The sequence below is a fragment of the Zalophus californianus genome, chromosome 3 (assembly GCF_009762305.2).
Source record: "Zalophus californianus isolate mZalCal1 chromosome 3, mZalCal1.pri.v2, whole genome shotgun sequence".
Classification (NCBI taxonomy): Eukaryota; Metazoa; Chordata; class Mammalia; order Carnivora; family Otariidae; genus Zalophus; species Zalophus californianus.
In genome coordinates this window covers 185,332,318-185,341,300 of record NC_045597.1, presented here as the reverse complement: position 1 = coordinate 185,341,300, position 8,983 = coordinate 185,332,318, and positions in this window count along the sequence as shown.

The following is an 8,983-nucleotide window of genomic DNA, read 5'->3' as shown; positions in this document are numbered from 1 at the left end:
GTGTCCTTATAAGAAGAAGAGATTAGGACACGCAGAGAAACATCAGGGACCTGTGAGCACAGAGGAAAGACCATGGGAGGACATAGTGAGAAACGTTTTTGCAAGCCAAGGAGACAGGTCTCAGAAGGAATCAAACCTTCCAACACATTGATCTTGGACTTCTAAATGTGAGAAGATAAATTCCTGTTGTTTAAGCCACCTAGTTTGTGGTATTTTGTTATGGCAGTCCAGGTAGCCTAGCATGCCATGCATATCAGCAAATTAATACACTATCCATATCAGCTGTTGATTGGTCTTATCCATAAATTAGGTTATGTTGGGTTATGATTAGTAAGCAACAAATTAGAGCAAGCTGAATTTCCATACCCAGGATGGACCAAAATTTTGGACTAGAAATTTTATTTCCCCTCTAAGGAATCTAGATGAAAGATTATATAGTCATATGACAGTGATTAAGATGTTTGTTTTTCAGGGGCACCTGAGTGGCTCAGTCGGTTAAGTGTCTGATTCTTGGTTTCGGCTCAGGTCATGATCCCAAGGGCCCTGGGATCGAATCCCGTGTTGGACTCCCTGCTCAGTGGGGAGTCTGCTTCTCCCTCTGCCTCTGCCCCTCCCTGCCCTGCTCATGCTTGCACACACTCTCTCAAATAAATAAATAAAATTAAAAAAAGATGTTTATTTATCAATGAAACAAACCTCCAATTCTGCCTCTACACATATCCTTTCATGAAGAAGAATCAAAATTCCTTGTTTGGAGCAGTGAAAGTTTGCTGTTAGTAACTTTAGTGACATTAGCACCAGCTTTCCTTGTTTTACAGAGTTTATTGTATGTACTCCTGAAACCGGTCAGCTTTCTACTTGGCACTTTCACTACCCAGAAAGTCCACCGTGTGAAATGTCCTGGTGCAGAATGGCTGAGAAGTCCCATTGCCAGCTATCAGTGTGGCTGGACAGTGGGGGAGCATCCAGCATCCAGACATCAGTGCATCAAATTGTTGCTTTAGTTCTTTTGTCTCCGTAGCCTTCAAGTGTTCAGGTGCTAGGTTGGAGTTCAACTCTACTCCAAAGAAACTGAAAAAAAAATTTTTTTTGGTCTCTAATTTTTATCTCAATTCAGCATGTGTCTAAAGGAGAATGAAGCCCAAGGAGGTTTCTCTGCAGCCGTCAACATTTGTGGGTTTGGTGAAACCAGGCACCATCTCCAGCATGTAGTAGTCTAATGCAAGTGACCTACGCTTCTGAAACTGCTCACTCTACCCACCCACACTCATCTTAAATTTTAACTGCATGTTGTGTTATACTGATACAGTCCAGAATATGTAAGATTAAGAGGTCTCCCACGTGGTTCTTTTTTTTTTTTTTAAGATTTTATTTATTTATTTGACAAAGAGAGACCGCGAGAGAGGGAACACAAGCAGGGGGCGTGGGAGAGGGAGAAGCAGGCTTCCCGCTGAGCAGGGAGTCCGATGCGGGGCTCGATCCCAGGACCCTGGGATCACGACCTGAGCTGAAGGCAGACACTTAACGACTGAGCCACCCAGGCGCCCCTCCCACGTGTTTCCGAAAGCACTTAACTCCCCTTTATCAGTTAGAGCTTTTTGATGCCAGTCATGAAAATATATTCAGGTAAACTCAGCAAACATATCTCTATCTCCCTATTTCTATCTAGCTCTATCTTTCTCTCTCTCTATCTCTATCTATATCAAGGGGAGGTTACAAGATCAAACAAGCAAACAACAAAACCCCACAAAAAAACAAAAACAAAAAGCAATGCAACACTGACAACTCACAACTAAAGAACCAGACAAAAGAAAATAGAGAGCTAACAGGCCATTCTGAAGAGTTCTGGTAGCAGGGGAAGCCGGAGTTTTGTCAGGCATCGCTCTGGATTTAATCAGCTTCAACTAGCTTCAGTGTCTTCAAGACTCTCATATGATTCTAGTCTAAGAATGTCTGGGCCTCTGACCGTATGGGTTCCCTGCCCTGTCTTTGGCTAGAGAGGGCAAGGTACCTTGAGTAACAGTTCTATCCCACTTGTGCAATGAGACAGAGACCATTCCCCCCAACTCCCACTGCCCCAAATCATGAAAGGAAGGGGAGAGGAAGACTAGCAGCCAGATGGCCACAAACAGCCACCCTGAGTTTCTTTACCAGGCTGAGTTGCATTTGAGCATCATTTCTGTGGTTTGGGCATACATTAGTGTGCATCTGGCAGTGTTCCTAGATGCTTCTTTCCAACTTGACAGAAAGTGTCCCTTCTGCTATGTTCTCTCTATGAGGGATCCATTGGCTGCTCTCAGGGATCACTCTGGATGCTCCATCTCAGTACATCTGGCCCTGAATTGTGGCATACTTGTTCTAAAGCACGTTGAGATCTTTTGGCGCCATGAAAAGCTTGTGTGTGTAAATATTATTATTAATAGTCATTATCGGAAACAAGGAACATCCTGATGGCATGAGAAAAAGAGGAACCACTTCTGGTTGGGTGCCAAGTGGAGCAGCTGTGTGGAGCAGACATGGAGCTCCGAGCCGCCAGACATGTTGGAGAGCTGCTCCTCACTTTTGCATTTTGGTAGAATTTCCCAGAAGGCGGCAGAGGCCTGGGAGTTCTAGGTGTTAGAATGTGGATCTATGTCCTTTAGGGCAATGTAAGCTTTTTCCTTAGGCTGACTGTGTTTGCAAAAACTCCCAAGGGCCACGTTCTGTCCTTCTGAGGCTTCCAAACGAGGATGTGTGTTCATGAGGCAGAATATTTCAGACCTCCTTGGGTCTAGGGGCAGGAGCCCGTTTGTGTCTCTTCCTTCTGGTACCCCAAAGGTCCAGAGAGTTGGGGTACAAATGGAGGGAGGTCCACCTGGGAGGGAGAATCATGCAAAATCACAAAGAGTGACCTTTCCTGTTATGAATAAACCGATCACAAAATCCAGTCAAACATTGCAAAATGATGTCACCTTAGTTACTGTGCTGTTGCATAATGTTTAAAGCATCCAACACTCAAAGCAGAAATGCAGTTATATTGAGTACAATAGCATGAAGCAAAGCATTAATACTCAGTGTGGTATTCATGGTGGTTTAACCTTCTGTCCACTGAGGAAGTTGTGAATGGAACCAAGAGTTTCATGGCCGGACTCATGGAAATGAGTGTACTTGGCAGACGGAGATGTTGCTGGGAATTTCTTGTAGTGCCTGGGTAACTTTCTGCTTCCGTGGGATAGATGGGGGAGAGAATATAGAGCAGCTAGAAACAGGAGAAGATCACAGGGTGCCTCTAAAGAGACTATGAGCTTTTCTGCTGTAAGCAACACGGCTCTGTTTGATGGCATCAGCAAACCCAAACCATGGGAAGGGAGTGAAGTCCATGGATGGTAGCAGTGTATTAGGGAGGATCTGAGTGGCTAGGACAGATCAGAGCACAAAGTTCTGGGGAAGCTGGAAAAACTGGGTTCTGCTCCTGGAAACATTATCCAAAGCAAATTTCAGGGATAGAAGTCCAGGAAGGGAAACTCCCTATTGCCCAGCCCTTTCTCTGACCCCGGGAGCTTGGTTGACATTTAAGGACAGAGATTATCTGGTGAGATTTTTCAGTTCCAAGCAAATTTGGTGCTTATTAGTTTTGAGTCTGAAAGTGTGGGGGAAATCTTATTTTCTTAGAAGGGTGATATCAGACCTCCTTGCTTACAACAGATTTGCTTTTTGTAGGGTGAAAAATTTGATAAGGGAGAGAAGCCCTTCCACAACTACTCCCCACAAGAACAATAACGAAGGGGGCATGCTCCTGTAATAAAAAGGAGTCTAAGGGATCGCTAAGGGGCTGAGCCCCTAAACTGTAAAGCTGTTTTTCCTCCCTGAGTGGGAAGGGCTGGAGCTCAGAGCAATAGAGGGGATTTTGTCTGGGGTGATGGTGAAGAGGGTGGGTGAAGAAATGAAGTGGGGGCACTTAGAGAGGAAATATTCAGAGGTAGCTGGGAAGTGTCTCATGGAGATTTTATTACATCTTATTTCTAATTCTCTTCCCCATCACTTTGTGAAAATTTCAGGAGAATCTAAATGGCTTTGCCCCCCCCCCCCCAAATACCATGTGGCTGGATGTGTTTGGAAGATGCGGTGGTGGGCTGTGGTGCTGTAGTGGTGTGCGTGGGGGTGGGCCTGGGGGGATGGGTGGAGAGGCCAAGGCCACCCACGAGAGACCTGCCACATCTGACTACACCATTTTAGCCAGCTGTCACTGTGCCTGGCTCCATGCTAAGCCTTTTTTTATATGTTACCTCATTTAATTTTCACAACAATCCATCAAGGCAGGCGCTAGCATGTTTTCTGTTAAATCTGTGTCCATAGCTTCCCTCCACCGGCAGGACTGTGTTTTATTATCTTTGTATGCCTATTGTCCATTAGAGGGTATGAAGGTCCTCATGAGTATTTGCTCAATTAAACTGAACAGTGAGGGAGATAGGATCGAAGATAGAGATTGAAACTAGGTTATAGAGCCTTGACTGACACATCAAGTTTGGATTTCATCTCAATTGTTGGGTTAGTTGGGGAAGTGACAGGGTGACCCAACAGCATGGAAGGTTTTTGTTTTTTGTTTTTTAATTATGTATGGTTAGCCACCATATAGTACATCATTAGTTTTCATGTAGTGTTCAAGGATGCATTAGTTGTGTATAACACCCAGTGCTTAACACAATACGTGCCCTCCTTAATACCCATCACCGGGCTACCCCATCCCCCCCACCCCCCTCCCCTCTGAAACCCTCAGTTTGTTTCCCGGAGCCCATAGTCTCTCATGGTTCGTCTCTCCCTCCGATTTCCCCCCCTTCATTTTTCCCTTCCTTCTCCTATGTTATTCCTTATGTTCCACAAATAAGTGAAACCATACGATAATTGACTCTCTCTGCTTGACTTATTTCACTTAGCATAATCTCCTCCAGTCCCATCCATGTTGATGTAAAAGTTGGGTATTCATCCTTTCTGATGGCTGAGTCATATTCCCTTGTATATATGGACCACATCTTCTTTATCCATTCGTCTGTTGAAGGGCATCTCGGCTCCTTCCACGGTATGGCTATTGTGGACATTGCTGCTATGAACATTGGGGTACACGTGCCCGTTCTTTTTATTACATCTGTGTCTTTGGGGTAGTGCAATGGCTGGGTCATAGGGTAGTTCTATTTTTAACTTTTTGAGGAAACTCCATACTGTTTTCCAAAGTAGCATGGAAGTTTTTGTTCAAAAAGTCCATTCCAGGGCTGCCTGGGTGGCTCAGTCTGTTAAGCATCTGACTCTTGATTTCAGCTCAGGTCATGATCTCAGGGTTGTGAGATAGAGCCCCACATCAGGCTCTGCACTGGGCCTGCTTGAGATATTCTTTTTTCCCTCTCCCTCTGCCCTGCCTGCACCCCTAAAAAAAAGGCTATTCTATTTATCTTGGTTTATAAGCCTTCAGCAGGTAAGAGTTGTATCTTAAAGCTCTAGCTGATGCAGCACTCTATCTTGTGTAAATACACGATTTTGACATGTTATTTTTGATGATTGGCTGTAATGCCAAGGGTGAACCCAAGTGGTATCTAGAAGCTAGTTGCCCTTTGAGTTATCCTTTGGTTTATAAAAGAAAAAAAGGTACAACAAAGCCTATTAAAACAAAGCTTATTTTTAACGACAATCTTTCTACAAAACATAAATGTTTGGTTGGCAACAGATAATAAGGATTATTCTTCTGGCCATTAGAAGAAGGGCATGGTTTAACATAGTCCTTTACATCTCTTTCCACTGTGGTGTCTTCTTCAAATCTCCATTTGTTTATCTTGCTTAATTTGGCACGAATAGAAGAATCAGAGAACTACCGTAATCACCGCTGGAGCAGAAACATGATAATCAGCCGGCCCAATGTCTCCCAACTTCAGAGTCCGCCTAGACAGTAATAAGAATACCTAAGCTTATTTCAGTTTTTCTAAAAACTTAATAGAAACCATATATTTTCCTATGATAAGACCATGCAGGCTAAGTGAAATTTACTTATTTACTTCTGGCAAGAATTTCATCAGCCTGATGTGCTCACCTTGCTCAACTCTTGCTGATTGGAGGCTCTGATTAGCAGTTGTATACATCTTTGAGTAAAGAAATGAGAAGAAAATGGAGTTGTTATTTTATACGCAGCTCTTTGGTGGTAAAAATATTTTCATACAAATATTCCTTGAGGAACATGCAAATAAAAATGAACTTTGGAAAGGATTGCTGAAAAGTGATTTCGTCCACTCTGCTCACTTTTCTTGATGGGGGGGATTGAGGTCTGAGGGTGAAGTTGGCCCCAAGGCCAGGAGGCCAGCACCTTTCTCACCCCAACACGTGCTTGATCCTCCACGCTGCCTCAGATCCTTTGTTGAGCTGGTGGAAAGTGCATCTCCCCAAATAGGTTTGTTCAATGAAAGGTGCAGGAAATGTCCAGCAATTCCTGTACCAATGGATGAAAGATGACTCCAAACTGCTTTGAAGGAGAGGAGAAGGCAAAGGAGTCAACGCTCAGAGACAAAGACCCTTTGCTCTTCTCTGCTCCCACCTTTATTGGTCCTTCAGGATAATCACAAATCCTTATCACTGTTGCTCAAGCACGTGATGTGTGACAAGGGGTCTTACTGGAACTGAGAGGATCTGTTTACGAGAAAGATACGATATCCCAGTCTGCGTGTTCTATGAGTTCTGCTAAACACAGCCTAGGGAGACAATGCGTACATCTCTTAGATCGCAGGGCGGCTGTTTGGGCTAAGAAAGCTTCGGGGAAGGCAACTCCCCGGGGGCATTCCTACCGCAGAGTGGTCACGCAGGCCTCAGCATTCCAAAGGCCCACGCCCTTCTCCGAAACCTTCCCTTACCCCCAGCGGCCTCCCTGTTACATTTTAGCAAGCCAGGTATCATGGATGATTTCATGCTCTACATGAACCCCAACAGCGAGGAATCTATATTCTCCAAATTCTATCCCTGGGTCCAGCCTCTTCCAGTTTTCTGGCAAATCGAAGGCAATGCCAACTCCTGTTTTGGGTACTACAGGGCAAGTGATTAAAGGCTACCCGATGACGTGGACCTTGATGATGTAGTTGAGGTGAAGACAGAAGGAAGCCCACAAGCATTTGCTTGGACACCAGGAAGGACGTCCTTTCAAGAATTGTCCTGGAGGCTTTGTTTGAACACCTCCTGCACCTGCTCCTGTCTCATTCCCTGGCATGTCTAGCACCGCCTTCTGCTGGGGCTGCCTGCGAGCCCGGGCCTGCTGCTTTCTTCCTGGTACTGGGGGCCTGAAACAGAGGAGCTCCCATCAGAGAGAGCAGAGCCTCTTTGTTAGTGCATTTGCTTGGGCAGAGTGGCATCAAACCACTTTTAAACATTCTTTTAACCAGTATTTTCTCCAGTGTAATGAAAGAAAATATTGAAAAAGAAAATATGTTTCTTACAGGAAACAAATTGCTGTGATTTGAATCAAAGGAAAGCACACAGCCAGCCTGAATTTCAGCAAGAAAGATCACATGTAAATTGCTGCTAATTCTAGAAAATGGAATATAGTAGACACATGACTAGTGTCTGAAGTGGAAGAATGACACGTGTAAAATACTGACCTTTTGGAGGATGAAACAGAAGATGTGAAAAAAGCGAGAGTCTGTTCTTCAAGTTATTTGCCTCTAGTTTGATGGAAATAAATTCAAGGCCTGCCGTGTGAAACAGAGATTTAGGAAAAGCTACAGTAAGTGAAATAGGAGAGAAATGCAACAGGTCACTGTTGCATCCTTTTTCGCAAGAGAGAACACCCATAACGATGTCACCTCCCCAGCCCAGTGTCTGAAGTACAGAGAGTCCTCCTCCCCAGGTAGTTCATCATTCACATTCATGGTCACATATCCGCCCAAGTATATGACATCCACCGAGGATTTGGCCAAGGAAGGGACTTATGTCTTCTTTTCTTACTTGGCTTTTTCACTTGGGAAAGGAAGTTCACTTCTCAAAATAATTGTTAAGTGCAATTTAGGAAAGTTGAGTTCAGCCAGATTCATCTGCTCATTGGGAAATAAATGGGGGGGGGGAGGGGAGTTCTCCCCAGAGGTGCTGCAAAGCTACCTCACTCAACTATGATCAAAGGGGTAAGTGTCCTTCCTCGCTGGCACATGCCATTTGGAAGGTAGATCAGCAAGAATAAAAGCAGAGCACTGGTCTGCCCTTGTTCTGCCTTGTGAAGCCCCAGATAGTCATTGGCATCCACCAAATCAGAGCTTGCTGCTTTTTCCTTTATGCACAAATGCTTTATGCTTTTTCCATACCATTTTAAGTACAAATTTGAAAGCTGTGGTTAGACTCCTTTTTTTTTTTTATGGAATGCAACCTGGTGGACTATTCAAAGGAACTCTTTCCCAATGTGATTACCAGCTCTCTAATTTGACTGTTTGAGAATTATTTTAAATTGATAAAATTAGAATAAATAGTAAAGAATTATGGCACTGAAACTCTATGCTCCAAATAATATAGCAACAAATTCATGACTTGTAAGTTTTTTATAGTATAAATATGTCCAAAGTGGGATATTTTAATTATAAAAGTCATTCTGGAAGATAAAATAAGGACACACAGAAGTTGAATAAGGGCAATGCAAGATTAAACATTGTACTCCCAAAAGCAAGAATATAATTCTTTTGAAATACATATGGAACATCTTTAAAATGGGCCTAATTATTTACACATAAATAGAACAACAATAAATAATATACAACATTATAATATTGTCTGTAACAAAATAAAAAAGAAACAAATAATATGAACTTTAAATTTCTCAACGACTTGGAGACCAAAAAAATAAATTTACATTCTTGTAGCATCATGAAGAGCATTCCTAAAAAGAATATATGGAATGTGTAAAAGAATTTGGAAAGGGAACAGCACATAATGGTTAAAGATTTAATATATACTGCATACACTAATAAATTTCAAAATGTATATAAAGCAGACA